This window comes from Vidua chalybeata, chromosome 1, assembly GCF_026979565.1.
Source record: "Vidua chalybeata isolate OUT-0048 chromosome 1, bVidCha1 merged haplotype, whole genome shotgun sequence".
NCBI lineage: Eukaryota > Metazoa > Chordata > Aves > Passeriformes > Viduidae > Vidua > Vidua chalybeata.
In genome coordinates, this window is record NC_071530.1 from 41,674,517 (window position 1) to 41,699,668 (window position 25,152).

The following is a 25,152-nucleotide window of genomic DNA, read 5'->3' on the forward strand; positions in this document are numbered from 1 at the left end:
TTCACCTGTTATCTCTGGTTTTCATCACTGTTGGGTCAACTGACTTAAATCACAGAAATATAGAAAAATTGATGTTTGAAATGGCTGAATAATGCTGCTAATTTAATGAGCTGAAGCAGCTTGTGGGAAGTGTTTGGCAAGCAGCAGAGCCAATACAGAGGGTGGGGAACAGAATTGACCAGAAAGTAAGGGGAAAAAGAAGGGTAAAGTTTGAATTTGGAAAGAGTGGGATGGGAATGCTTTTTCAGTGACAATAAACAGATCAGCTCAGCTGCAGGTTGAGTTCATGTTCTAAGAGAAAGGGGAGAATACACATAGAAGGCCAACAGATTCTGGAATACATTTCCTAAAAGAAACAACTTCATAGAGTCCAAACTTCAGCCACCTACTTCAATCAAAAGGTATAACATTGCTTTTAATATAAAATGAGAAATGGATTGCTGTTTATCCTGGTGTATGGTTTTTAGATTTTTGTGAAACTTTATTAAAAAGGGGAAGATCACTGAAATTTGATGAATTAGCTTTAAACACCTCACTTGCAGAGGCACTGAAAATAAGGAGAGTTTTAAACTACTTAATGTTGCTTGTTATTTTAAATTATGTTCTTTATAATATTGTTCATATGTGAACTATATTCAATTGAGATATGTAAATAATATAACCCTACGACTTTTTTTGAAGTTAGAATGTAGATGACAGAAGTAATATTTAAATATGTGAAAGTAGCAGAAAATAAAAAGCTACAAGGAAGAATGATGATAATAAAAGCTTGCTGCTTTCTGCTGAGTCAGGATCATATTGATGTTGAGAAAAGATAGTGCAATTTTCCAGATTTTTTACTGTTATAGAGGCTAATATTGCTATCTGGAAAAAAAAAAAAAAAACCAAACCCTGGTAATTATAAAGCTACCAAGGATTATTCACAGTGAAAGAGAGACCACCTCTTTTCTTTCTCCCTCCTCCTTCCCGTGACATCCATTCATTCTGGAGTATTTTTAAGGTGGCTTTCACTGCCTCATCCTCTTGTCATGGAGGATTTTGCTGTGTACCTGTGAAGGGATATGTATAGTTAAAATTCCCTGAGGATTGAGGTAGCAGATTGTCACACATGAAGTTTTGATGATGGTTGTGTGATGTGTTTTCTACCTTTAGCAGAAGGCATCCCACTCCTCCCATTCTGCCCCCTCTCCATTTTATTTTTGTCTCGAGAGCTGCAGAGGAGAAAGTGAAAATGGAAATGCTTGGTCATCATGCTCTCAGGTTAGGTTACAAAAAAAATCAGGATGGAAGCAAAAACGTTGAGAGAATCAAGCCTTCATCAACTGCAGTATTGCTGATAGAGGATCCCAATTAAATTATTCATAGAGTTAGCTGTACAGCATGATAGGAAGAGGTAATTTAGGAAAGCTACTATGAAGTAACCATAGAAAAGCAGGGGGAAATCAGTAATACATTTTTTCCTTTCCTACCCTGTGAAATAACTTTCTGTCTGCCAAAATTATCTTGTAAATGTATAGTAAAAAACACTCCATGTAGCATTTTCAAATAGCTGGGAACAGGAATGGATGCCTAGCAAACATTGAAGCCTCATTTTCTTCTACTTCACCCAACCTGTTGCTATTTAGCCAAGGACATTAAATACAAGACCTTACCTGCTATCAAAATGTAAGTGTTGAAGTTAAAGTTTTTGATTTGATACTATGTTATACTCAGTGGCTGTTACACTTACAGAGATAGGTATGCCTATCCAATACAAAGGTAATGACGAAACCGGTCCCTCAACTATGCTGAGAAATAACATTTTTTCAGCTGATGATTGTTACAACCATTCTAACTGGAAGCAGCACTGCCAACAGCTTAACTACACACATGCACAAGAGTAAACTAAATGCAGCAGCATCTCGCTGGTGAAATAATGTAATTTCCTAATACAGGCAAGCTGTCCATCCCTCTGTGAGCTGCCCTGGGGTGATGCTGAAGAGCAGACTCTGGGAGGGAGCCAGCTGTGTCAGCTGTGCTGTGCTGACCAAGGAGGCACCAACAGGGAGACACCACCTGTGTACATCTGGCTGGTGATCCTGGGAGTGGAGTCTCGCTTTCTCTCATTCTCTGTGCCTTTTCACTTTCTCATGTGTTTTGACTCTCTTGTGCTTGTTCTTAACAGGAGGCTCCTTGTTGCCTGTCTTTCTTCACTTAAAAACTTTTGTCTGAGTTAGCAGTGTATGAAATTCAAAAAGTAATGGTCCAGCTTCCCTGTCTGCATCTATTGTCAATGGCCAAATACTATAAAATTGGTTGCAAATTTAGAAGGCATTTTTTTTCATAAGCCTGTGGAAATGAATTGTTATAGTTCAATTACATTTAAAAGATCCATTTTGAGTTCTTAAAGAGACATTTGCCCTTAAGGCAAAACTGGCTTCTTAGCAATGTTGACCTTGTTGTTGAAATCAGAATTATAGAGGTCACTGTGCTCAATACATGCTTGTAGTTTGCTGTGCAAAAAGCTTTCTTTTGGAAAGGCAGCAATGAAGAAGCAGAATACATAAAATTTCCAAAAAGATGTTTTGTTGCCTTTGCCTGCAATGTATTCAAAAATATAAAACTAAGTCTTTAAAAGAGATACAGGGTGATTTGTCATTATTTGCTGATCAGAATTTGTGTATAGTTAATATTCAGAAAGCATTCATGAAGTCGGTAATGATTTTTGAAAGTGGCTTTTTTTAGTATTAATAGCCAGTCACCTGAAACTTAATCTTGAAAGTGAATTACTGATCTTGTTTACAACATTCAAGTTATTCTGTCAAGAAATGAAAAAAATACTGTATGATTTACCTGAATAGTTGCAATAGCAACTATTTGCAAATGGATTACTTTAGCACAGAATTAATATTTTAATCTGTATGCTGAAATTTGTTAATATAAGATGTATAGACAATACTTAAGAATAACAAACATGTCTCAGGAGCCTTACTGGGTTTAATCCTAAGAAATACAAGACTCTGACCAGTTTTGTGTATCACATTTCTATTTTTCACTTGACCAATAAATCTTGTTATTCATCCAGTTATGGTTTGTGCTGGTTGGTAACATAAGCTCTGCAGACTGTGCAGCCATATACCACTTAGTTCTAAATTTATTTTCTACATGCTGCACTGTAAATTTTTAAGAATGGTCAGGACTAGCTAACTGTGAAGCAGTATATTATGGCCTGCTGAAAAGGAGACAAAAACTGTTTTATTTCAATGTTTGATTTTTGTATATAAATTTGTTACCAGAGCATCTTAAGCATATGTTTAAGTACACCCTTAAAATTACTTGGAATCAGTGGGATTTAAAATGTGCTTTGCATGTCTCATTGATGATTAAAAATATGTGCTTACTATGAATATATAGATGATGCATAACTATGGAGGGTCTGATCAGCCAAGATCTGAATGTCCTTGTTTTCCACTGGGAGACCAGGTACATTCCCTCTCAAGGCACATTCAGCTCTTTCAGGGCCACATGGTGTAAGTACAATTGTTCCATTGGTTTGAGGAGGATAATTTCTTCCAAGAGAGAAATGTCTGAGGTTTGGTTTGGTTATTTAATACAATACTGTTTATTCAGAAAATATATATATGGATTAATAATTTTTCAGATTAATGTAGAGGCAGTCAGCAGTAGGCACTTCCTTGTGTTTTATTTACAATTCTGCCTTTTCAGGGACTTCTTTACCTCAGGGAGCTGAATGACTGTCTCTCAAGTAGCTGGTTTTATTTATAATGGCTTTTTGGTTGCCAGATGGCATGGCTACTTGGATGGGCTAACATAAAATAAGGATGTGTTTGTGGTGTGGCACCTACTTTATGCATGTTGTCTCAAGGTATCCGTGAAGATTTTTGTGTTTGCTCTGTCTTCAGTAGGAATAAGATACCTTCCATTTACTGCAAAATGAGAATGATACATGTAACGTGCTCAATTTTTTCCCTTTCACAGTCTAGTCTTTGAAGCCCTACAGAGTTCAAATATATATGTACTTCCTTGAACTACTGGATTAGAAATCACAATTTTAACTAAGGGGTATGTTGTTTCATATGTTAGAGGAGGATATTCTTTTTCATATTACTCTTGATGTGAAAATCTTTGAGGATTATGTCTTTTCAATAAAATTGCCTGGTAAAATCATCCTCCTCCTCAGAACTGTATAAATGGATGACTTTGGTTAGTATAATCAAGTTATGAATGTGTGACTAACCTGTACTGTGCTCTCTGTGAATGGGTAGAAAATCATAGCCCAAACAGAGAATAAACAAAAAATTGACCATATGAGAAACTGCCTTAGAATAGCCTTAAAATGTCTTAGGATGTCTAACAGAAAACCAAAAAAAGTTAATATGATAAGAAGCGAAATACTGGCAATGAGAGTTGAGAGTTCTCACTTGAAAGCAAAACTAAATGAAATAATACATTCAGTAAACAGAATTATGAAGGTTCTTTAGCATGGAAGGAGGCCTGATTGTTTTGGGGTTTTTTTGGCTTTTGTTTAAGTCCTGGCGAGATCTATCCTTATGTTGTATTAAGAGATGTGATGCACAAAAACAAGGAGCAGAACTGCCTGCAGAGTGCCAAGAATATGTGTTGTTGAGACACATTTTAACACATAAGGCAACATTTGAAGAACAGGGGAGGGGCATGCCATGGCATGAGGGGGGAGCCTCAGATCTCAGCACAAGGCTTTTGTAGCTGTCCTTGAGATAAACAGAGCAATGGGACAGAGCCATGATGGCCCTTTGCCTGACTGGTTAAAAATAAGCACTGTACACACTTTGTGTGCATTTCTCCCTTGAATGTGTGGGAAGAGAGAAAAAGCCACACAGAAACAGATGCTCTGTTCTTGTCCTGTTCATGGCACCCTCCCAGGTTCTTATCCCTGCCCTTTGCTCAGTGATGCCACACTTGAGGGAAAGGCCTCTGTTTGATTCTTAATCCCTGTAGGATGGGAGCACATCTATGGATGGAGTTGAGGATTAACTGATATTTTTATAAATTTATTGACTCATAATAAAGGAATAAATATTTCATCTTGTGGACCATAAAAACAATTTCTCATTACTTTGGTAAGAATCTTGACAGGATGAAGAAAAAGGATCAAATTTTAATTTGGGGAAGTACTATTCTATGAAACTGATTCACAGCAAATATACCTGAGTGAGTAAAATACCAAAGAAAAGCAAGGAAAGAAAAATTCTTGATTTATTCAACATTACATGTTTTCTAAGGTAATCAGGGTGGGTTTTTTCTCCCAAAAAACTATAGTTGTCCAGCATTCTGTTTGTCACTGGGGCTTCCTGTGTTTGTTTAATTTTTTTTCTCTAAATTCTTTGCAAACTGCCAATGCAGCATCTGTCTTTAAGATGAAAATTTGCTAACACTTGACTGTATGAATACAATGAAAGTATTTCAGCTAAGTACTCTGAAGATTTTGAAATTAATATTGATATTTATTAATGCAGTGTTCCATGTTTTGGGAAGAGATCAAGGTCAGTTGAAGCATTTGTCTGGCTCACATCACATTACATCGATTGCATCTGAAATCCAGTTGCTTTGTTTTGCCTTTGGACAGGTGTTCAGAAGGTTTGTCAGGAATGTTAAGGCTGTGTTAGGTAGGTATATGGGCACATCATGGGGCTGATTCTTCCCTTGACTTGAACTAAATCAAGTGAAACCCCTGTTAAGCCAGAGGTATTGCAACAAAGCAAAACGGGCATGAAAGGATAGTCAAATGCAGGCTGTTTCCTGCAGGCTGTTTCCTCATATTTATTCATTTCTTCAGTGTGTGAGGAACACAGCAGCCAGGTACAGTGGCAATAGGACATTAGGATGGCAGAAAGGGAGTGAGGAAGTACCCACAGTCCTGTTTCCCCTGCTAAGCAAACAGATATTTCTAATTACATAGTCTGATTTGAGATATGTGTTACAGATTTTCAAAATATATGTTAGAGTATGAATTACTGTAAGGTAAACATTGTATGGTTTCATATTGGGGTAAATACATGTAGGCTGTATATTCAACTTCAGTAGTATTTTGCTTGCTTTCTTAAGAATAAATATGCATACACAGCTATTATGTGGTGATATTCAATAACTAAATTTCTGCAGAAGGCCACACATTTAAAAAAATCTTCATTTTAAATGTTTTTCTGTGTGTCCTTTCTCTTAAGCTATTTTGTCTTCCACAGCTCTTTCTTATTCATCTGTAAAACTTGAATGCCCCTCATCCTCCCACCCACCAATTCACTCTGGACCATTTAGGTCCTGGAGCTTCTGATATTGTGGCACTTGGAGACATGATTTAGTGTCAGTGTTAGGTAGATGGTTGGACTCAATGATCTTGGAGGTCTTTTCCCACCCAAGTGATTCCATGATACTATTTTTCATTCTCTCTGTGATAAAACTCTTTTTATGGTATCCCTGTGTTTTGGAGCCCTTTTATGTCTTCAAAAACCTTTTTTTTTTTTTTTTTTTTTTTATGTTTATGTAGATCTTTGTGTTGGTCTTTCCTTCGTGCTTGTGTCAGGATAGAATCCACTGCCTAAGCAATATCTCTCATTCCCACTCCTAGACCCCTGCCCTTCCTGAATTCAGAAGAAGTGCTGATACGACAGTGAAGCACTCGGTGAGATAAGTGGTGGATTTCCTGAAACTGTGTTCTCTGTGCAGTGTCTATTAGTAGGAATGACTTGCAGCAACAAATCTGAGGATGGAACAGAGCCAGAGAAACCATGAGGAGTGAAAGGTGTCCAGGTTACCTAAGCAAATTGGATTGTAAAGGGGAAAGATTGGAATGTGTGAGAAATTAAGATAGGCTGCTCTTAAAAAGTGAAGAACCATTGTCAAGTGTTCTGTCAAATCTTGATTTCCTACTGTTTTAACTGTATTTCTTCCCTTCTCAGGTATCTCTTAGGAACTTGGTGATGGTGATGTCAGTTATATATATTAAGATACTTAATATAGTAATGTCACTACTATATTAAGATATTTCTTCCAAAACTATAAGAAGTCATGTCATTCTCATAAGAGAATTGTCACTAAGCTTCAGAGTCATTGTAGTGACTTGCAGGGCTCAGCATTCCAGCAAAGCCCTTAGTGCAAATGCTGAAAATCTTTTCCGTTTGCGTGTTAAAAGTTATCATAGACTTTGAGATGCATGGAAAAACTGGAGTGTGTTTCATGCGAATATTGCATTCCAGAAAAGCAAATCACTACAGAGTCAGTGAGGAGAAAGAGCTTGGTGATCCATGGGATTGGAAGTGTACAGTGTGAAACTAGGGGCATAATTACAGTACACAGTGAAGTATAGTACATAAATAATTGATCTAACCACCACTCAACTGTGGTGGTTAGAAGTGAATTAGTGCAGCCACCTTAGTTTGGCTCTGAATGCATGCTGAGGAAGACTGGCTGTCTCAGTGACAGGGCACATTGGCCTGAGAGGAATGTGCTAACCTATCTGCACAGCTCTTGGGACCAGGGCAATGCGGGTGTAGAATGTCTGCAGTGTCTCTGCTCTGACAGGCCTGGTGTCACAGCCAGCTGGGGCCTCTTTACATTGCATACCGCAGTAGGAGAGATGTGCTGTGAAAGGGCTTGCCTCAATGAGCCAAGCTAAACGAGTATTAACAGATGATATAATTTCCTTCTCTGAATGCACCATCACAGAGGTAAATGTCTCTTGAAGCCAAGGAACTGTGTTAGTAGAAGAGCATAAGTCATCAACTGACTAGGAATACACTGACTCTAAAAATCAAACGGAATTTTCTGTCAGAGAAGAGACACTTTGAGACTGCCATCTGATAGAATAGTTACTAAAGGGATTTTGGTCAGTTTCTGAAATAAATTAAGTGATACAACTGCAAGTGTAAGAGTACTTGCAGTGATTTAGGAGTTCCCTTCTAGTCCTATGTTCATATGTCTCACAATTCTGTTCAAGCATCAGAGTCAACAATAAATCCCACAATTGACTCATCTGGGAAGAGCAGGGTCCTAATTATAACCTTGTGGAGTAATATCCCGCTCTTCTCTTTCATGTAGCTGTTACCTACATATATTTCAACTATATTTCAGTTAACACAGTTGAGATGTGAGTGGTTTGCCTGGTAGCCAGAATATATAGCCTTAAAAATGTGTAGGAAATTAGGCTGCTTCAGTTGGACAGTTAATGAAGCAGTTTTGTTCTATCATTATTCTTTTTAAGTAGCAGTGATAGAAGCAGGGAGTTCTTGGCCAAATTTCTTGTAACAATATACCAAACAATATACATCATTATTTCAGTCATTCTAGTCATGAGGACCTGAGAACTGCTGAATTCAGCCAGATGAAAAGTCTACCTAACCTAGTAAGTAGATACTTATGGGAAAAATGTCCAGAGGCAGTCATGCTTACAGTGCTTTTTCCATCATGCTTTTCAGGCCTTTAGTGACTAGGAGACTCTTTTGTTTAACAGTTACTGCTGACCTACTGAATAGAACTGCTGAATCAATGAAGTCATGATTTTTCTGGTCTATGTACAGTTTGTGCCTCACAATATCTAATGAAAGTTAGTTTATTAATAATAATAAAAAAAAAAAAAGGCATGCCTTCCCATATTTATGTTGTGAAAACTAGTGAATAACTGTTACCAGGTCACCTTTTGAATAAAGTTCATTACTTGATACATTGCTCTCATATTCGTCTCTAGATGTTTTTCTAATTCTATCGTGATGTTTTTGATAATGAAATTACTAAAACTCCATATAGGATTCATAATTTGTTTGTAGCCTAAGTGTTTACAGGGCAGATTTTTCATGTTTTTCTCTGTTAATTTTTAAATAAATCCCAGGTATGTTTGTTCCTTTAAGCACCAGATGTTTTCAGATTTCTTTCCTGGTGATACTAACACCCCATATATATACATATATGTGTATTTTCTCTTCCCTTCTTGATGTGCATTGCACTTAATGACACTGAATAGTCTCTGGCATTTTATCACCCATTCAGTATTGAACCACCTCCAAAGCTTTTCATAGCCAGTCCTAGATTTCCTCAGCCTAATAGTTTTGTGTAATCTGATTTTTTCCCCTTTGTCTTATTATGTGTGTTCTTTTTCACAGTGTTTATGAATATATTGAAGGCCCACATCTGTCAGCTGAGCCTAAGTCAGTGAATCCTGAAAAAGAATACAAGCAATATAGAATATGACCTTTAAAATTAATTCAGCCTTTTTTCTTCTTACTAAAATGAATTCTACAGTTTTAGTTTTATTATTTATTTATTACATAAGTAGATGTATTTATAATTTGTTTTCACGACGCAGTTCTGCTTTTCAAAGCACTTATAGGATAATGGAAATAGAAGACAAGAGAAATTCACTGCTTTCTGATAAATATCACACGTTAACATTAATGATGAACATTTTATTTCATATTTCACTCTATGGGATTCTTGCACACACAACTTAGGGTAATTGTCAGGAAAGAACTATATAAAATAATCTGTTATTTTAATTTTTTAGATGTAAAGATTGACTGTCTACAATTTCCTATTGGCTTAATCCACTATACTTACTTATTAAGCTATGAATACCTGCAAATCCTTTAAAGGATTAACTGTATCTGCCTGCTAAGCTTTTCAAGACAGTTAAAAATAACTGCAGGCTGATTCTACTGACACACTAAAAATTGGAACTGCTCTACATTTTGTGTTGTATTTGCTGCTGCTTTGACAGATGTGATACAGTCTGGAGGTACTTAAACCTTCTGTGCAGTTGGGTTGACCAAGTGCTCTCAATAACCCAGTTCTGACTAGCAGCTGTTTTCCCTTACAGTGAAAAGAGGATCAGCATTTGCTTTGTCTCATGAAAAATGCCAGTGACCAAGAACATACAAGCTGGACAAAGAAATTCAGCTTGATATCAATTTGTGAAATAAAGATGTCCTTCTCTGAAGAAAAGGCTTTGATTTATACAAGTGGTCTGCAGTGCAGTCCTTTCTGTTTGGTATGGCTTTTGCTGGCTGTACTCATTGACTTCAGAAAATGGGTCCCTTTTCCACATTTACAAAATTGTTATATTCTAATACAGTATAAGCATGTGTGCTGGATGCTGCTAGGTATTGTTAGGAAGGCAGCCAAATATATTATATTCATCATTATATCCATAAGTGGAAGCCTCACAGGGAATGCACAATTCCTCTCGATGGTCCGGAGAGTGCAGGAGACAGCAGCACATTAAAATCTGTACTGCCTCTATTCCTGCTGGCTGTCAAGGAAGAAGAGTTGAACTTCACCACCTTCCTTTGATCGAGGAAGTTAAATAGTGCAATATATAAAATGGAAATTTTGAGACAAGACTTTGCACTTTCTGTTGTCTTTTCAGGTATTTTCTCCTGCAAGTCTTGTACTGATACAACAGAAATTTCTGGCTGCAAAAGGGCTGCATAAATGTTGGTATTTTCATGCTGTCAAAGGACAGGATAGGACAGTGATTCTCTGCTACAGTGATTTCTACCTTCATTAACAGATTGTTTAGGTTCCTGCACAAAAAAAGCAGAAGCGCATATAACAGCTGAAACTGGTTCTCACACTTATAAGAGCTGAAGGAATGTAACATGGCATAAAGTTATTTCTGCCTTAAGTGATAGGCATCAGGCTAATTAATACTTAGCTGGGTGCATGAAACCTGCATTTGTTTAAAGCTGAAGGGAGAATATTGAAAACCAAATTCAGTCAGATGTAGGTACTCACAAGGGACAACTCTGTCAGCATTCCTTATAGTGAACTCCTGACTGTAAAACAATATATGAATACGAACTTGAGTTGGGGCTTGCCAGCCACCCTGTCAGAGTGTAAAGCACTGACACAAATGCAGAAGGAATATTGGATCCATCAGTGGGGATTCAGCTTTCAATCCCCAAAAGTATAGCTGCTAGAATTCTTTAGCTTAGCTAGTTGAAGAGCTAAGTAGTTGCTGATTAATTACTTATTATTATGCTATTTGGATTTGGCAGTAGGAGGGCTGTAGATTTTCCTGCTCTTCTAAATATGTAAGCAAACTGCACAACCCAAGCTGAAGGTTCTAGCTCAGACACAATAAGCACTGTAACTCCATTAACATTAATATGTGCTAATTTATGTCTAAAATATGTATTTAAAATTGTGCTGAGGCAACTTCATACTGAGCTGTATCACACAATCACATTGTGCTTTTACTATTTCTAGCTAAAGGAAGTCGACAAAAAGTTGGGAGAGTTACATTTGAACCCCTTGTTCCAGTCAATGTCTGCCTGTGTGTGGCCCTGGTCTGCCTGAGGAGGTGCCATGGGTAAACAGATACATTGCTTGCGATACTTCAGTGTTTCTTAGAACTAATTGCAGAATTTCTACAGTGTCCCGTATTGCACTACTCAAGCAACAGATGCCACCTACCAGGTAGATTGTGTGGTTCTATTTATTTCAATACTGATTTTTTAAATTAGGCATATATTCCTTAATGTTTGGTTTTATCTGAACTTCACCACAAACTGTCAAGTTAAATTTTACTCAATGTGTATTTTTGGAGGGAGAAAATGGATTTGTACAAAATGCACTTTGTAACATAAACTATTTAGTATTTTGTTATGAAGAGAAGGTAGCATTCTTATGTTTTAAAAGAGAAATCTTGTGGAACCCAAGCTTGTCAAATTTTTGCCAGAAACTTGCTGGTTGCCTGCCAGCTCTCTACCCATCCACTTGGCAGGTGGCCCAGCCTTCCAAGAGCTGCAGCTGCCTCTGTGGCAGGGCTGGCAGCACTTGCAGGGCTGCAGGTCCCTGAGCAGGTGTCCAGATGGACTCCCTCCCAAAGGGTTCCTGTCACCTGGGGTGACGGACTGTGCCTCCTGGCGGGGCTGGAAGCTAAGGAACTTCCAGGCCTGGAAATGTTTTATCTTGTGCCAGCTTTTAGTAGTTCTTTAAGAAATTGTTTCATAAGTGGACATCCTATTTCTGTCACCTAGGAAGGCCTTGTACCTGAAAGCAGGGATGGATGCCTTTAACACATCACTTTGTAGCAGTCCTGCTTCTGAGGAAGGTTCATGAAGAAATGACACAAAATGCAGCAGCATGTCTAGAGGAATGTTGCTTTTTAAGTTGGAATTTGGCTTCTGAGATTAGCATTAGGTTTTGTTGAGGTTTTGTGCTTTCCTTTTATCTTAACAGACATTCTTGTTTGCGCCCCTAATATCTAACCTTATTTGAGTTTCAATCAGATATCAGCAACTTCTTGTGGACTAACATGCAATTTTTAATCAGTTAAATATTCATGGTAGTTGATACAACCTTGGTATTAATAATGTATTGTGAAAGAACTGTAAGAATAAATAGAAGCTGATAAGCTTTATGCTGGTATGTACATGGTTGTTGACCTTAGAATTTTTTTATCCTATCTTTTTAGGGCTGAAAAAAGTACAATTTAAGAGCATGGAGCATTTTGAGGTGTGTAACTCTTTGTATCAAAGTAAGTGCCAACTCAGGTTAATAAATAATAAAAGTGCACAAAACAATTTTTCTTCCTTTTCCTGATTATTCTTTAATATTTTCCTGCATTTTGAATAGCTTGCTAAAAAACTTATCTTTCCTAATGGAACTCTATTCCAAAAATAAATCAATTACACAATAATAGGCTGGGTTGGAGAAGAACTATCTTTTTTGTTCCAGCTTTTGGTTGTAGATTGCTACGAGATGTCATGTAAATAAATAAATCAATCTCAACTTTATTGAAGCTAAATAGTGATATTGAAAGACACATGTGAATGTAATGAAGGAACTGTGATACACCAAATATTTTATAGACCATTATCTGGAGATACCTTTTTTATGACTGCCCTCGAGGAAATGGAATGAAGAATTTTTAATTAACATAGTACAGTAGAGCATAAGAAAGTCTTGTAATTAATTTGGCAAATTGAGACAGTGATACAATAGAAGGTGATAGTCTGATAAAATTTCTCCAGCTTAGTAACTTTTTCAGCAAATATGCTTAGGGATTTTACTTCAGACCTTGCCCCACTAAAGGCAGTAAGTCTATTCCTGAAGTTCTTAGTGGGGTAGAGGAACAGTTTCAGAGTCTAGGTGGACATTATTTTGGCTTATACAATGTTACTTCACAGTGCAGAGATGAAGGATTAAATAGTGCCTTATTTAAGGAACCAATGACCTATCAAAATCAGTACAAAAAGGTGGAAGCACTATAATAATAAAAAAAAAAAAATTAAACATTCCTCTCCTGTTCCTCAGCTAGTACAATATGTTGGAGTGTAGGTTGGCCTTATTGTGCATTTTTCAGATGCTTCCAAATAGCTGCCCAAAATTACACCAAGCTCAATTGATTTGCCCCTGTGCTACTGCAGCTTTATGTGTATTGAAAGCACGGGGGGTCTGTTAATAATAAAATTATAATGAAATCGAAATAAATCATACACTCTGTTTCTTGCTGACGTGATGACATGTAGTTTCTCTTTGATTTTATTACTCTTTTGCACTAGCCAATATAAAAATTTTGCCAACGTGTTTTTCACAACACTTACAGATTAATAACTGTACTTACTGATTAATAACACTTACTGATCAATAACTGCCTAACTCCATTTCTGCTTACAAACTTAATAATAACATGCTTACATAAAGTAGACTATGATGGTCACATCTTCAGCTACATCCTGGCATAGCTCCAACTGCATAGCTGTTGACTTCATGAGGATTTGGATACAAACTTAAAGTTAAGCCCATGCTTAACTGCTTTGTCAATCTGTCTCTCTCTCCAGCTCTCTTCCTGCTGTTATTATCATATAACATCTATGAAATTTAGTTATGCTGACATATGAATGAGTGTTCAGGTATTTCTGTACCCTCCGTGTACAAAAAATGTGGCTGATTCACTCTTGTTTCAAGCCTGAAGAAAAGACTGCACCCACTGTGACTTCCAGAGTGGTGTGAGCATGCGTGTGTATGTTTATCTGCTCTCTAAGGTCATGTGTGGGCCTCTCATCCAACCAAAACTTCTGTAAAAAGCGAGACTACATTTCAGAATAAAACCTTCTCTGGGATTCCATGCCAAAATTCAGGCTTTTTGTAGCGGTTGTAAATTAAGTAATTTTTTGTTTTTTTCTTTAAATCATTTAGAGGTATCAATAACTTCATAAACATTTTTTCATTGTATTTAAAAACCTTTACAGCAAAATACTACATCAGTAATACTAGCAAAGATTTAGAAAGTGAGTTGTATAACTACTATTATATATCATCTCACATACAAAACAAAAGTTACTACACAAAGGACGGTATAATAAAATTATGACTGTAGGCAGTGGCTTTCATAAAGAGCGTAAGTTTTTCAAATACTTAATAAACTAAGATTTTTTACCAGAAGTGTAACCTTATGTTTATGTGATTTATGTGCATTCTTCCCCAAAACAGCATTCAGCTACAATAAGGTTTAGTTGGGCATTTATACATGACCACATTTATTAATGTGATATTTGACTATCTAGAGAGCTGTGGATATATTTGAAAAGGTTTTATAACTGCTTTAATTATTGTAATAAATCAGAGCTAAGTGACAATATTGTCATAAATTAGAGGGAAAAAATATTTTAAGCACGCATTTCCTTAAATTCTATCTCCTAAAAAGTTGGACAGCATTTCTATGTATCTCTTCATAGTTTGGTATTTGCTAGATGTACTGTTGTTTCCCGTGGCATATGTGTTCTGTAAGGCAAGGGACAACAGAATCAAGAAATAAACATCTGACCATGTCACAAATCCAATTAACTCTGACAAGGGCTAGTAAAGTCAAGTGAATAACAAAGCACTGCTGTCTGGAAGCAGCTTTGCAGACAGTAGGACACCAGCTGGACGAAGCAAAAGTACTTCAGGCAGCTGAATTTTCTGCCTCCACTAAGACCATCTTATGCCCCGGTGAGGTCACAGCACTATAGCATTTTCAAGTGTCAGATCTCATCTCTTCACTGTTTCTAAGTGGCAGGGAGGAGGAGGAGGGAAGCATTCCCCTCACAGAATGTAAAATATGTGCTAATGTCATTACAAGGTAATGCAGTGAAGCAGAAACTGCAGCTACCATTGCACAGCGTTGGGTTATGACAGAAACCTCCAAGAGATTTTAGTGCAGCAATCGTTGGGCAGAAATCGTGGCGGTTTTCTAATCCCAAGGCCTGTGCATGTTCAAAGTAGCTCTTCTTTTTCTAGCTCTTGACACATGTAGCTAACCAATGTCCCATTTAATAGAACTGAATGATTAAATGATTGCTTCACCTGTCTGCTGTGTTCATCCATGCTTGAGACTCAGAAATGTGGGGGAATTTCTCAGCTGGAGTATAGCAGTGTCAATCTAGAGACATTCCTTTGGCAAAGTTATTTTGGGTTTATCTTGAGAGGAGAATCCACTCCCTGACCGTCTGACTGGAAATTGAAATTCTTCACTGCGGGTTTCCAGATAGAAAGGAAATACGTGCTCCATTTACTTTATCTGTGTAACCCAAACAGCACAATGTTACCCTTGGAATCTTTTCTTGCTCTAACCTATTTCCCTGTCATCCAGTATCCTTAAGTAAAATGCTTTCCATTTACACCGTAGTAATGGAAGGAATCTTATACCCATATACAATAGTCAGTATTTTTACTGTTAATTATCAACATTGTTTGGAGCTCCTAATAACCTACTTTTCTAGTAGCCAGAAGAGTCAAATATGTAGTCAGCCTTAACATGGGCTATAAAACTGAAACAGATATTCTCAGCTTTGAGATGGAGGAAGGAATATTTCTTAGGAAGCAACATGAGAATTGTGGTTAGCTCATAACTCACAGCTAGTTTGCAGCTGAAATTTCCTAACACTTTTCTAATATTTCTATTTAATTGAAACTAAAATTATATTAACTTCACCAAAATTTTCCAAAGGGAGATTTCTTTAGTTCAGAATAGGATTTCTGGGTTCTAGAAACCAGAAACAAATACACACAATGACTCAGTGATTAGGTTATTAAATTACTAGATTTAGAGCAGGAAACTGTTTCCCCTCTTCTAATTCTACATGTTTCTATGCATTGCATCTTTTGAATCTTCCCCACCACCACCACCCCCCGCAACTTAAAGAAATACTTGTTAATCTTGGAGTTGATCCCAATTTTCCTGATACTGAGAATTTAACACAGGGTGAGATGGGTAAATTGAAGTGTCAAGATGGTCTCTGAAATCAGAAAAAGGAGCAAGGAAAGAATAAAAATATGCAGGATTGTTTCTACAGAAAATTAAAAATTAAACATGTCATCATGCTTGTACATTTTTTTAACTGCATTGAAACTTGATCTTCTTGCTACAACTTTGGACACAAATAGAATTTAGCAAATGGAGATATGCTGCAAAAGCAGCACAGGCATATGCTGACATATGATTACCATATGTCAGTCCACAGTGATTCTCAAGCTCCTGAGACATGTTTTGTTCTTTAAATAGTTTTTCCATCTTTTTAACATTTTGAAGCACATTGACTATTTTCATTATGCTTTTTTCCTTCTTCCTTTGAAGCCAGATGCATTTACAACTGACATGGATTAGGCAGGAAGGACAGATAGAAAGAAGCTAAAATAGCTTTCAGAAATTACTACTGCAGTCAAATATATTTGGAAATTCAAGAGTCAACATGATATATCGAAATAAAATAAAGTCTACATTAATCTTTATAAATAAAGAAAACATATGGGTTAGGATTTTTGTCCTGCATTCATCCAGGGTCAGATGCAGTATTTTGTTCCTGGGATGTAACACAGCAAGTTTAATTTAAAAACCAACAAAACTCCCTTTGTATTTAATCATATATCATTAAAACCTGAGGTTTTGACTTGAACTGGAGACTGTCTGAGTCAGAACCACACAGATTCACACAGAGACCTATAGTAGCTGCCAACAGGGTATTTCTGTTGCTTTTCACAACAAACAAACAAAAAAGGGATATCTCAGTATGATCTTAAGATGTGCAGCATGAAGGCATTTAGATGCAAGTTTTACAGAGGCTTACAATTTTAGCCAAATAATAGGTAAACTCCCCTCCTATTTCTTAAAAAAAAAAAACAACTCCATCACTATAGACTTAACATCTTTCAACAAATTGTGTCACAGTCTTATGTTTCTAAGTTCCTAAAAGTTTTGGAGGAAAAAAACACTTCCAATTTACTCAAATGCCTGTGAAAGCTTAAAAAAAAATAAGGAAAAATAATGAGAACAAACATAAAAATTCTACTGCATACTGTTAAGGTAGAAAAATTACTGAACACATTTTGTGGCTTTTGCAACATCTCATGTAGGCTTTATCAACAAAATAGTTTGTTTCTTTAGTGAAAAAAAAAATGCTTTATCCTTCTCAAGAGAGAAATAATCTATTTCTGAATGTCTGGAGAAATGCTGAGAATAATAACTACAACAAAAAAGTCATTAGTAAGAATTTACTTTTTCAGTGCCTGGAGACATAATATAATTTCCTAATAAACTCCAGCCTCCTAGCTCCTAGCCTCCTAGCTAGCAAACCAAAGACATCCAGTATTAGAGTTTCCTACTAAATATGCATATCAGCTTGGGCCAGCACAGGAAGAATTCTTAAGACTGGGCTGAAAGAACCAAACCTCAAAGCCTCTGATTCATCACAGGTACATTTGCTTTCTAGTTCTGTGTCTTAAAAAGGGTCAAAGCTCTGCAAGGTGGAAGGGCATAACGTAGTGCTTGACACATTGGCCATAAACAAATATATCATGCAGACATCCTCCAGTTAGGAATAAATCAATTCCTGCTTGCACTAAAAGGCACTGATGTAATCACAAAATGTTTTAGAGACCTTTTATTCCTAACTGGGTAACACTGGAAATTTTGCCCCTCTGCTAGTTATAGATTGAGTCTTAGCATACTTTTATTGAAATAAAGGTACTCCAGCCAATTTGAGAGTTGAACTGGAATCCAAAGTTCTATAAGATTTGTGCTGGCCTTCTCTACTGGAAGGTAAACAACCCCAAATGTATGGTGATATGTGAATAGTTCTTCTCCCACAACCTTTTTGTTTGCCAGAGTAATTGTAATTGGGTGGGCAGATTTCCTCTGAATGACACTGGAAGAGAAAAATGAAAAAGATTATACAAAACCTTATTTTGTTTCTTATCCTAGGAAAGCCTTACATGGCACAATTTGGATGATCTCTGGACTTAAACCCATTACCAGAAAAAGATAATGGTGCTGTTGTGAGACCCAAATGAAGGGACAACACATAATACCATATACAATTAAAACCAGAGGAGATTTTGAATGAGCAAAGAGGAGGTACATGATGGAGTTATTTACCAGGTACTATAACATGAAGAAAAGCAGAGCACCTCTTCTCAAAAGGGAATTACAGAAATTAATTGAGGATATTGTGGCATCATTCCTCTAAATCCCTTATGCTTCACAGTTCCCTGTTTCTCAGAGGTACCCCCTTGCTCTCAGAAGTTTTGCACCCACTTGTTCTCTTTGAACATGTCAACATTCTGTCTGTCTAAGTTTGTCTCCTAGGCTCAGCATCTCTATCTGACTGTGAACAAAGCTGTCACAGTGGTAAGCACTGTCAGAAAGATATGCTGTCTCTTTTTTTTTTTTTTTTTATGTGAAAGCAAGAGGTAAGAAGGGTGTACTCAAGGTGTTTTCCTGGCACTGCTACAGTGCCTGGAGGGCAAAGGCTATTCCTCCTCCCCTGCGCCACCAAGCAATTCATGTTCCAGCACCAGAGTGAAGAGCACAATATGAAACTAGTAAAACAGTGTCACTCAGAACCTGGAGGAGTGAGAAAAGAGGGCTTTTGTCTGCCTGTGGAGTTTCACTGGTGTGAAACATATCTATGGGAGACAGGATAAAGGGGAACTTGGTGCTTCTGAGAGCTCCCATGGTTGAGGAAGTTTTGTGAGAGAGCTTTTTTTCAGAGAGTTTCAAAATAGGTGATGATGATGTGCAGTACTGGGCCAATTCCCACCAGATGCAAAATAACTTCTGTGTGAGAATACAGTGGAGCTGTGAGGAACCTCAGCCCCTGCAATTTACAGCTGTCAATCTGCTTCTACTGCTCTGAATGACTTGCTAAAGTAAGCACAGCCTCTGCTGGTTTATTCACTGAGCACAGACAGAACAAATACATGCAATGCACAATAATTTTCCAGGAAAATATGTTCCATAGCACTCTGAAAGTAAAAATACTGTATTTAAATGAGATTCACAGCAGCATGTTTTATTGACTTTGAGAGACAGATTCACAAAAAGAGGATTACCAAGCTGAGACTAATAGCTACATTCAACATGCTCATGCTAGTTTACATTGTAAACAAGAATTCCACAGGCCCAGCAGAAAAGTACCTGGGGATGTTGGTTGACATCCTGCTGAACATGAGCCAGCAGTATTCCCAGGTGGCCAAGAAGGCCAATGGCATCCTGGCCTGTAAAAGAAATAGTATAGCCAGCAGGACCAGGGCAGTGATTGTCCCCCTGTGCTCAGCACCTCAAGTTCTGTGTTTAGTCTTTGGCCCCTCACTGCAAGATAGACATTGAGGTGCTGGAGCGCGTGCAGAGAAAGGCAACAAAGCTTATGAAGGGTCTGGAGCACAAGTCCTGTGAGGAGCAGATGAAGAAGCTGGGGGTGTTTAGCCTGGAGAAGAGGAGGCTCAGGGAGTACCTTATTGCTCTCCACAACCTGCTGTAAGAAGCTTGTAGCCAGGTGGAGGTCAGCCTCTTCTCCCAGGCAGCCAGTGGCAGGTACAGCATTGGTACAACCTGTTGCCCCTGGTGCTGGAGTCACCATCCCTGGAAATGTTCAAGAAATGACTGAATGTCACTAAGTGCTATGGTTTAGTTACATGGTGATGTTTGGCCACAGGTTGATCTTTAAGGTCTTTTCCAGCCTTAATGACTCTTTCTTAATGATCATTCCATATTTAAACATGCCTTGTTTTATTAGACAGTGCCACCTAGGGGGTAATTGCTTTTAAACTAGAGTGGCAAAGGAGAGGGAGCTTTATGAATAACATAGAAAGCATTCCTTCTATTAAATTCTCTTTTGGAATATACTAGGCAAACAAAGTGCTGCTGAGATTTTCATACTGTGGTATCTGGCAAAAACCTGTAATTTTCACAGTTCCCTTTGGAGCTGGCCATACTCTTTTCTCTCTTCCATAGCCTGGCAGTGATTGGGGATGCCACAAATCCTGATTTTCTCCTCTGCTAGCCAGGTCTTGCTGGTATGATCAGTGGTGAGGTTATCTTCATCTCATTAAAGCTGTAAGGCTGGCTAGGAGATTGCTGTATTGCTGGGTTTGGGTCTCCAAGGAACTTGAAATAGAGCCCAAAAAGTTTGCTTTTCGAGGCCAAAAGCAGAGAGAAAACCCTGGTCTACTTCTACTTAATTTAGTCTCTAAAGAAAGGTAGTGTACAAGGCAAGAATGAGATGCTGAGACTACTCTGTCTGAGAACAGATATGTTTTATTCCTCCTGAAAGTTCCCCCACTGTCCTTGAAATTACAAATTACAGTTGTCTCCTTTGGGCTTTTAATGATTTAACCTAGAAATGGGCAAAAGAATCTTAGAAAAACTGCCCATCTCTGTACCATGTTTATTTTCTTCAGAATGAGATTTGTTTTAAAAGCCTGAATTGTGGTAATTTCTTTGCTGAAAAATCAAAATTCCAGGAGAGGTAATATTTTAGGAATGTTTTTTTTTTCCCCACACTTTTTTAATTCTCATAAATGGTATTTGATTTTATTCTGTATCTTCCACAGCAGATGGCGTGCCTGCCTCCCTGAGACCAGAGATCCCAAGCAGAATGCAAATGATACAAGAACCTCGTATAACGTAGAAACAATAGTACAATATAAGAAACAATTATGCAAGAAATCTGCTCCTCTTTCCTTAGAGGAAAGTAGTGATGCTATCACAATATTTTTGAAGGAAAAATGTCAAAATTTTTGATTGCATGACTGTGTGTTTGAATTGTAATAAAGGGCAGGTCTCTTCCTTTCCTTTGGTAACCTCCACACACATAAGCAATTGAGTATTAGTAAGAAGAGATTTTATTTAAGTTCCTTTTAAAAATAATCCATACTGAAAAAAAAAAAAAAAAGGCCAGCTGATAAAAATTGCTTTGTCTGCCCCCTAGAAATGGAAAAAGAGAAATTATTTTGGAACTACAAGCCACAGACATGGCAAAATGATGATGGAAGTTATACCAAAGCTTGTTGTTAGCACCCCTCAGGTAAACAAGTCCTGTGGTAAAATTATGGCTTGATGGATTGTCTTAGGTTGCAAGATGTGGCTGGGGGTGTGTATTCTATTGCCATCTGTTAGAGGTGGGGAAGTTATCTTCTGTTAATTGGGACATCTGTCAAAAACAGCTGGGACAGTTTTCTTTATCTCCTACATGACCAACCCTCTTTCCAGGGAGATATCTGCTGTTAATGGGCCATTGAGTGTCACTGCATGACTGATAAAATTACATAATCCCATTGGGAGATGCTCCACCCAGGGGGAGGAGCCAAGCATTTCTACTTGGATATAATCTGGGGTTTGGAACACCACAAGCAGCTTTTTCCCACTAGATTCCCAGAGGAGCAGCTGTCTCCTCCACTAGATTCTCAGAGGATGACCAGGTCCATCTACCACCACTGGACTGTCAGAGGAAAACTACACCCTTCTACATGAGCCACACCTGTCACTCCAGGAGAACTGCAGCCACCATTTAATGGGACTGCTACCAACACCCTGACCAACAGGGCGTCAGGTCGTATTCTGACTCTGTCAGTGGGTTTTTTTTGTACTATCACATTTGTATTTTTAATTTTCCTAACAAAGAATTGTTATTCCTATTCCCATATCTTTGCCTGAGAGCCCCTTAATTTAAAATTATAATAATTCAGAGGGAGGGGGTTTACATTTTCCATTTCAAAGGAGGCTCCTGCCTTCCTTAGCAGACACCTGTCTTTTCAAGCCAAGACATGGATAAAGCAAACTCTTACTGTCCTCTAGATGTCACGATGTGGAAAAGGAGCAGCTGGATACCAGGGCTGCCACACTTGAATCTAAATAGATTTTGACATGATCGTTAAAGAAAAGCTACAGTACGGCATGGCAAATTCACTGTGGTGCCCATCCTGATGCGACATGCTCTGGAGCAAGCAGGCTCCTGCTCAGGCACTGGGAATAAACACTGGACCAAGCCTGGGAGACAGGGACACGGACATTCACATCAGCTCCACACTGGCCATTCTGGCTTGGTCACTCAGCACAGACTTTTGGTGACTTCCTTGTTTTGAAAAAATCAGAGAGAATATGCAGTTACATTTGCAGCATAGTGCTCTTCCCCTTATAGGTTTTATTTTGTACCAAAACAGCATGGTTTTTACATATATATACACATATAAATAAATAGAGTGGCAACATTAATAAATAATTACAATGTTAAATATATACACTTTAGGAGAACTTGCTATTGCAACTTTACTTGCAGGTACTCGCAAATACACACAGGTCTTGTCCAACAGCTCTTTCATACAAAAGAAGATACAACAAATTCAGAGACTTGGAATAAGATATGTAAGAATAAGGATTGTGTGATTCTTTCATATATATGTATCTAAAAGAAAGCCTGAAGATCAGAGTTGAGTGAAGATGAATTGAAGAAGCAGTGATAAATAGTAAGTTATTAGACATAATTTGGAATATTCAGAACTTCAATTACAAAACAGAATAATCCTGCTCTTCAAATTCCTTAAATAAGCCTGTTCCTTTTCAGAATCCTTAATTACAGGGCCTTTCTCATGAAAATTTGTGATTTAAAGGTGTTCAGAGCTCGTGCGTGTTAGAGTGCATTTTTTCCCAACTGTTTCCCTGTGTTAAATCTTTCCTTGCCTACAAACCTGACCTCTCTGAGGGGCCTGCTTCCACTAAAACCCTTTAGCTGTTGACTTCCTCAAGGACAACTTTTCTCTAATGTGCAAGAGGCATGCCATAGGCGCAGTGTACGTGAGACATTCTGGGCTGACTTGACAAATGTTGTCTGCTGGCAACGAAACAAAAACTGTACAAGCTAAAGTCTCTTAATCAGAACTGAGTGTATCTATACTTGCTATCACAAGTTGAAAAACAAGGTGATGTTTAACAGGAATAAATGAAGAAGGAGTGGGAAATCTTGGAGAACCACATCTGGAGAAATAATAGAAGAAAGTGTTTCTATATCAACAGATAACTGTTGACTTTCACTGTGGAAACAGTGTCTGACAGGAACCCCACAGTGACACAGAAGAAGTACACAGTGCACATCCATGATGGCCATTAAGTGTAACTGTCCCTGTGTCTCTAGAGCCTCACTCCAAGGGATAGAGGCACAGGGAACCTATTGGTGCTTGAAGGGGACATCTCTGGGGTGCCTTCTAACCTCATCCTACTTCCTGTTGTAAATATAACTATGAGGGTTCAAAAGAGAACCCCCTAGCTGGCTCCTCTGCACTCATCCACAGAGTCTATGCCCAAGAGTCAGAACAAGAAGTGGCTGCTGAGCCTATCAAGACACATCATAGCAAAATTTAAGCAAATTTAAATGCTTAAATCCTATGTATAGCAAATCCAAGTAATCACAGAATCAAAGAATCCATTAGCTTGGAAAAGCCCTCTGAGATGAGAAAGTCCAGCCTACTGACTGAACAGCTGACTGAACACCAGCACATCAACCAGACCGTGGCCATGTCCAGTTGTTCCTTAAACACTTCCAGGGGCAGCAACTCCATCACCTCCTTGAGCAATCTATTCTAATATTTAATTGCTCTTCCCATGAAATTTGTCCTGATGTTCAACCTCCCCTGGTACAGCTTGAGGCTAGTCCTGTCACAGGTTGCCCAGGAGAAGAGCCTGACCTCCATTTCACTACATCCTCCTTTCAGGCAGTTGTAGAGAGTGATAAGTTCACCCCTGAGCCTCCTTTTCTCCAGGCTAAACAACAACCCTGGCTCCCTTGGCTGCTCCTCGTTATCCTCTAGACCGTTAGCCAGCTTCACTGACTTTTGCTGGACCCACTGCAGTACCTTTATGTCATTCTGGAATTGAGGGGCCTGGAACTGGACACAAACACCCTAAGAATCTTTAACATTCACGACTATGCTAGTGCCATTTATCCTATGTCTGTTACTTTAATAAGAAATATAATAATGACCATTACAAAAGCTAGTTGGGGTCTTCAGTGTCATGAGGGTTTTGTCCCCCTACCCAGGTTTCAGGTGTCCAGTGCCCAAACAGCCACTTAGGAAGGAAGGAATGCGGGATGCAGGCACTGAACCTGCACTTACTGCCATTAATTAGCATGGTGAGAAGCACCCTTACAACACTTTAGATCATCCACCTGACAATCCAGATAAACTAGAGAATACATTGAATGGAAGCCTCCAGGTCACCGCTATTGCTCCGGAAGGCATCACAGAATGGGTCAGGTTGGAAGGGACCACAGCAGGCAGCTGGTCCAACCTCCTTGCTCAAGTAAGACCATCCTAGAGACATTGCACAGGATTGTGTCCAGGGGGTTTTGAGTATCTCTGGTGACGGAGACTCCTCAGCCTCTCTGGACAATCTGTTAAGGTGCTCAGTCACCCACACAGTAAATAATTCATCTTCAAGTTCAGGTGAAACTTCCCATGGATGAGTTTCTACCCGTTGCCTCTTGTCCCTTTGCATGGCACAACCGAGCAGAGCCTGACTCCACCTCTTAGCACCCCACCTTTAGAAATTTACATCCATTGATGAGAGCCGGCACGTCTTACCGGGGTAGAAAGGACAAACCCCGTTCGAGACAGCGGCCGGCAGCTGCCGGCGAGCTCCGTGCCGCGGGAGGACCGCGCAACGCCGCACGCCCGCCTCTCACACACCAACATGGCGGCTCCGCCTCGCTCACCTCTCCCTCCGCCCCGCCGCGTCCTGGCGTCACATCCGCGGTGCCCCAGCAACCACCGGACGTCGCGGGCGCGCCGGGAACCCGGAAGCGGCGGGCGAATCGGGGCGGGCGGCGCAACCGGCGGGGCGGGCCCGACGCGCGCAGGGCAGCGGCG

General features: G+C 38.7%; 1 protein-coding gene across 2 annotated transcripts in view; it reads right to left on the minus strand.

Annotated features, from left to right (window-relative positions):
- DYNC1LI1 (dynein cytoplasmic 1 light intermediate chain 1) overlaps positions 1 to 25,094 on the minus strand; it is a 51,488-nt gene extending 26,394 nt beyond the window's left edge. Inside the window, exon 1 of one of the 2 annotated variants that reach the window (XM_053961176.1) lies at positions 24,999 to 25,094. The gene's annotated coding sequence lies outside the window, so the exon portion shown is untranslated. Of the gene's footprint in view, positions 1 to 24,867; positions 24,953 to 24,998 lie in introns of those variants that run through there. The other variant, XM_053961185.1, reaches the window with a different exon arrangement.
- Between the last annotated feature and the right edge of the window lie 58 nt (positions 25,095 to 25,152).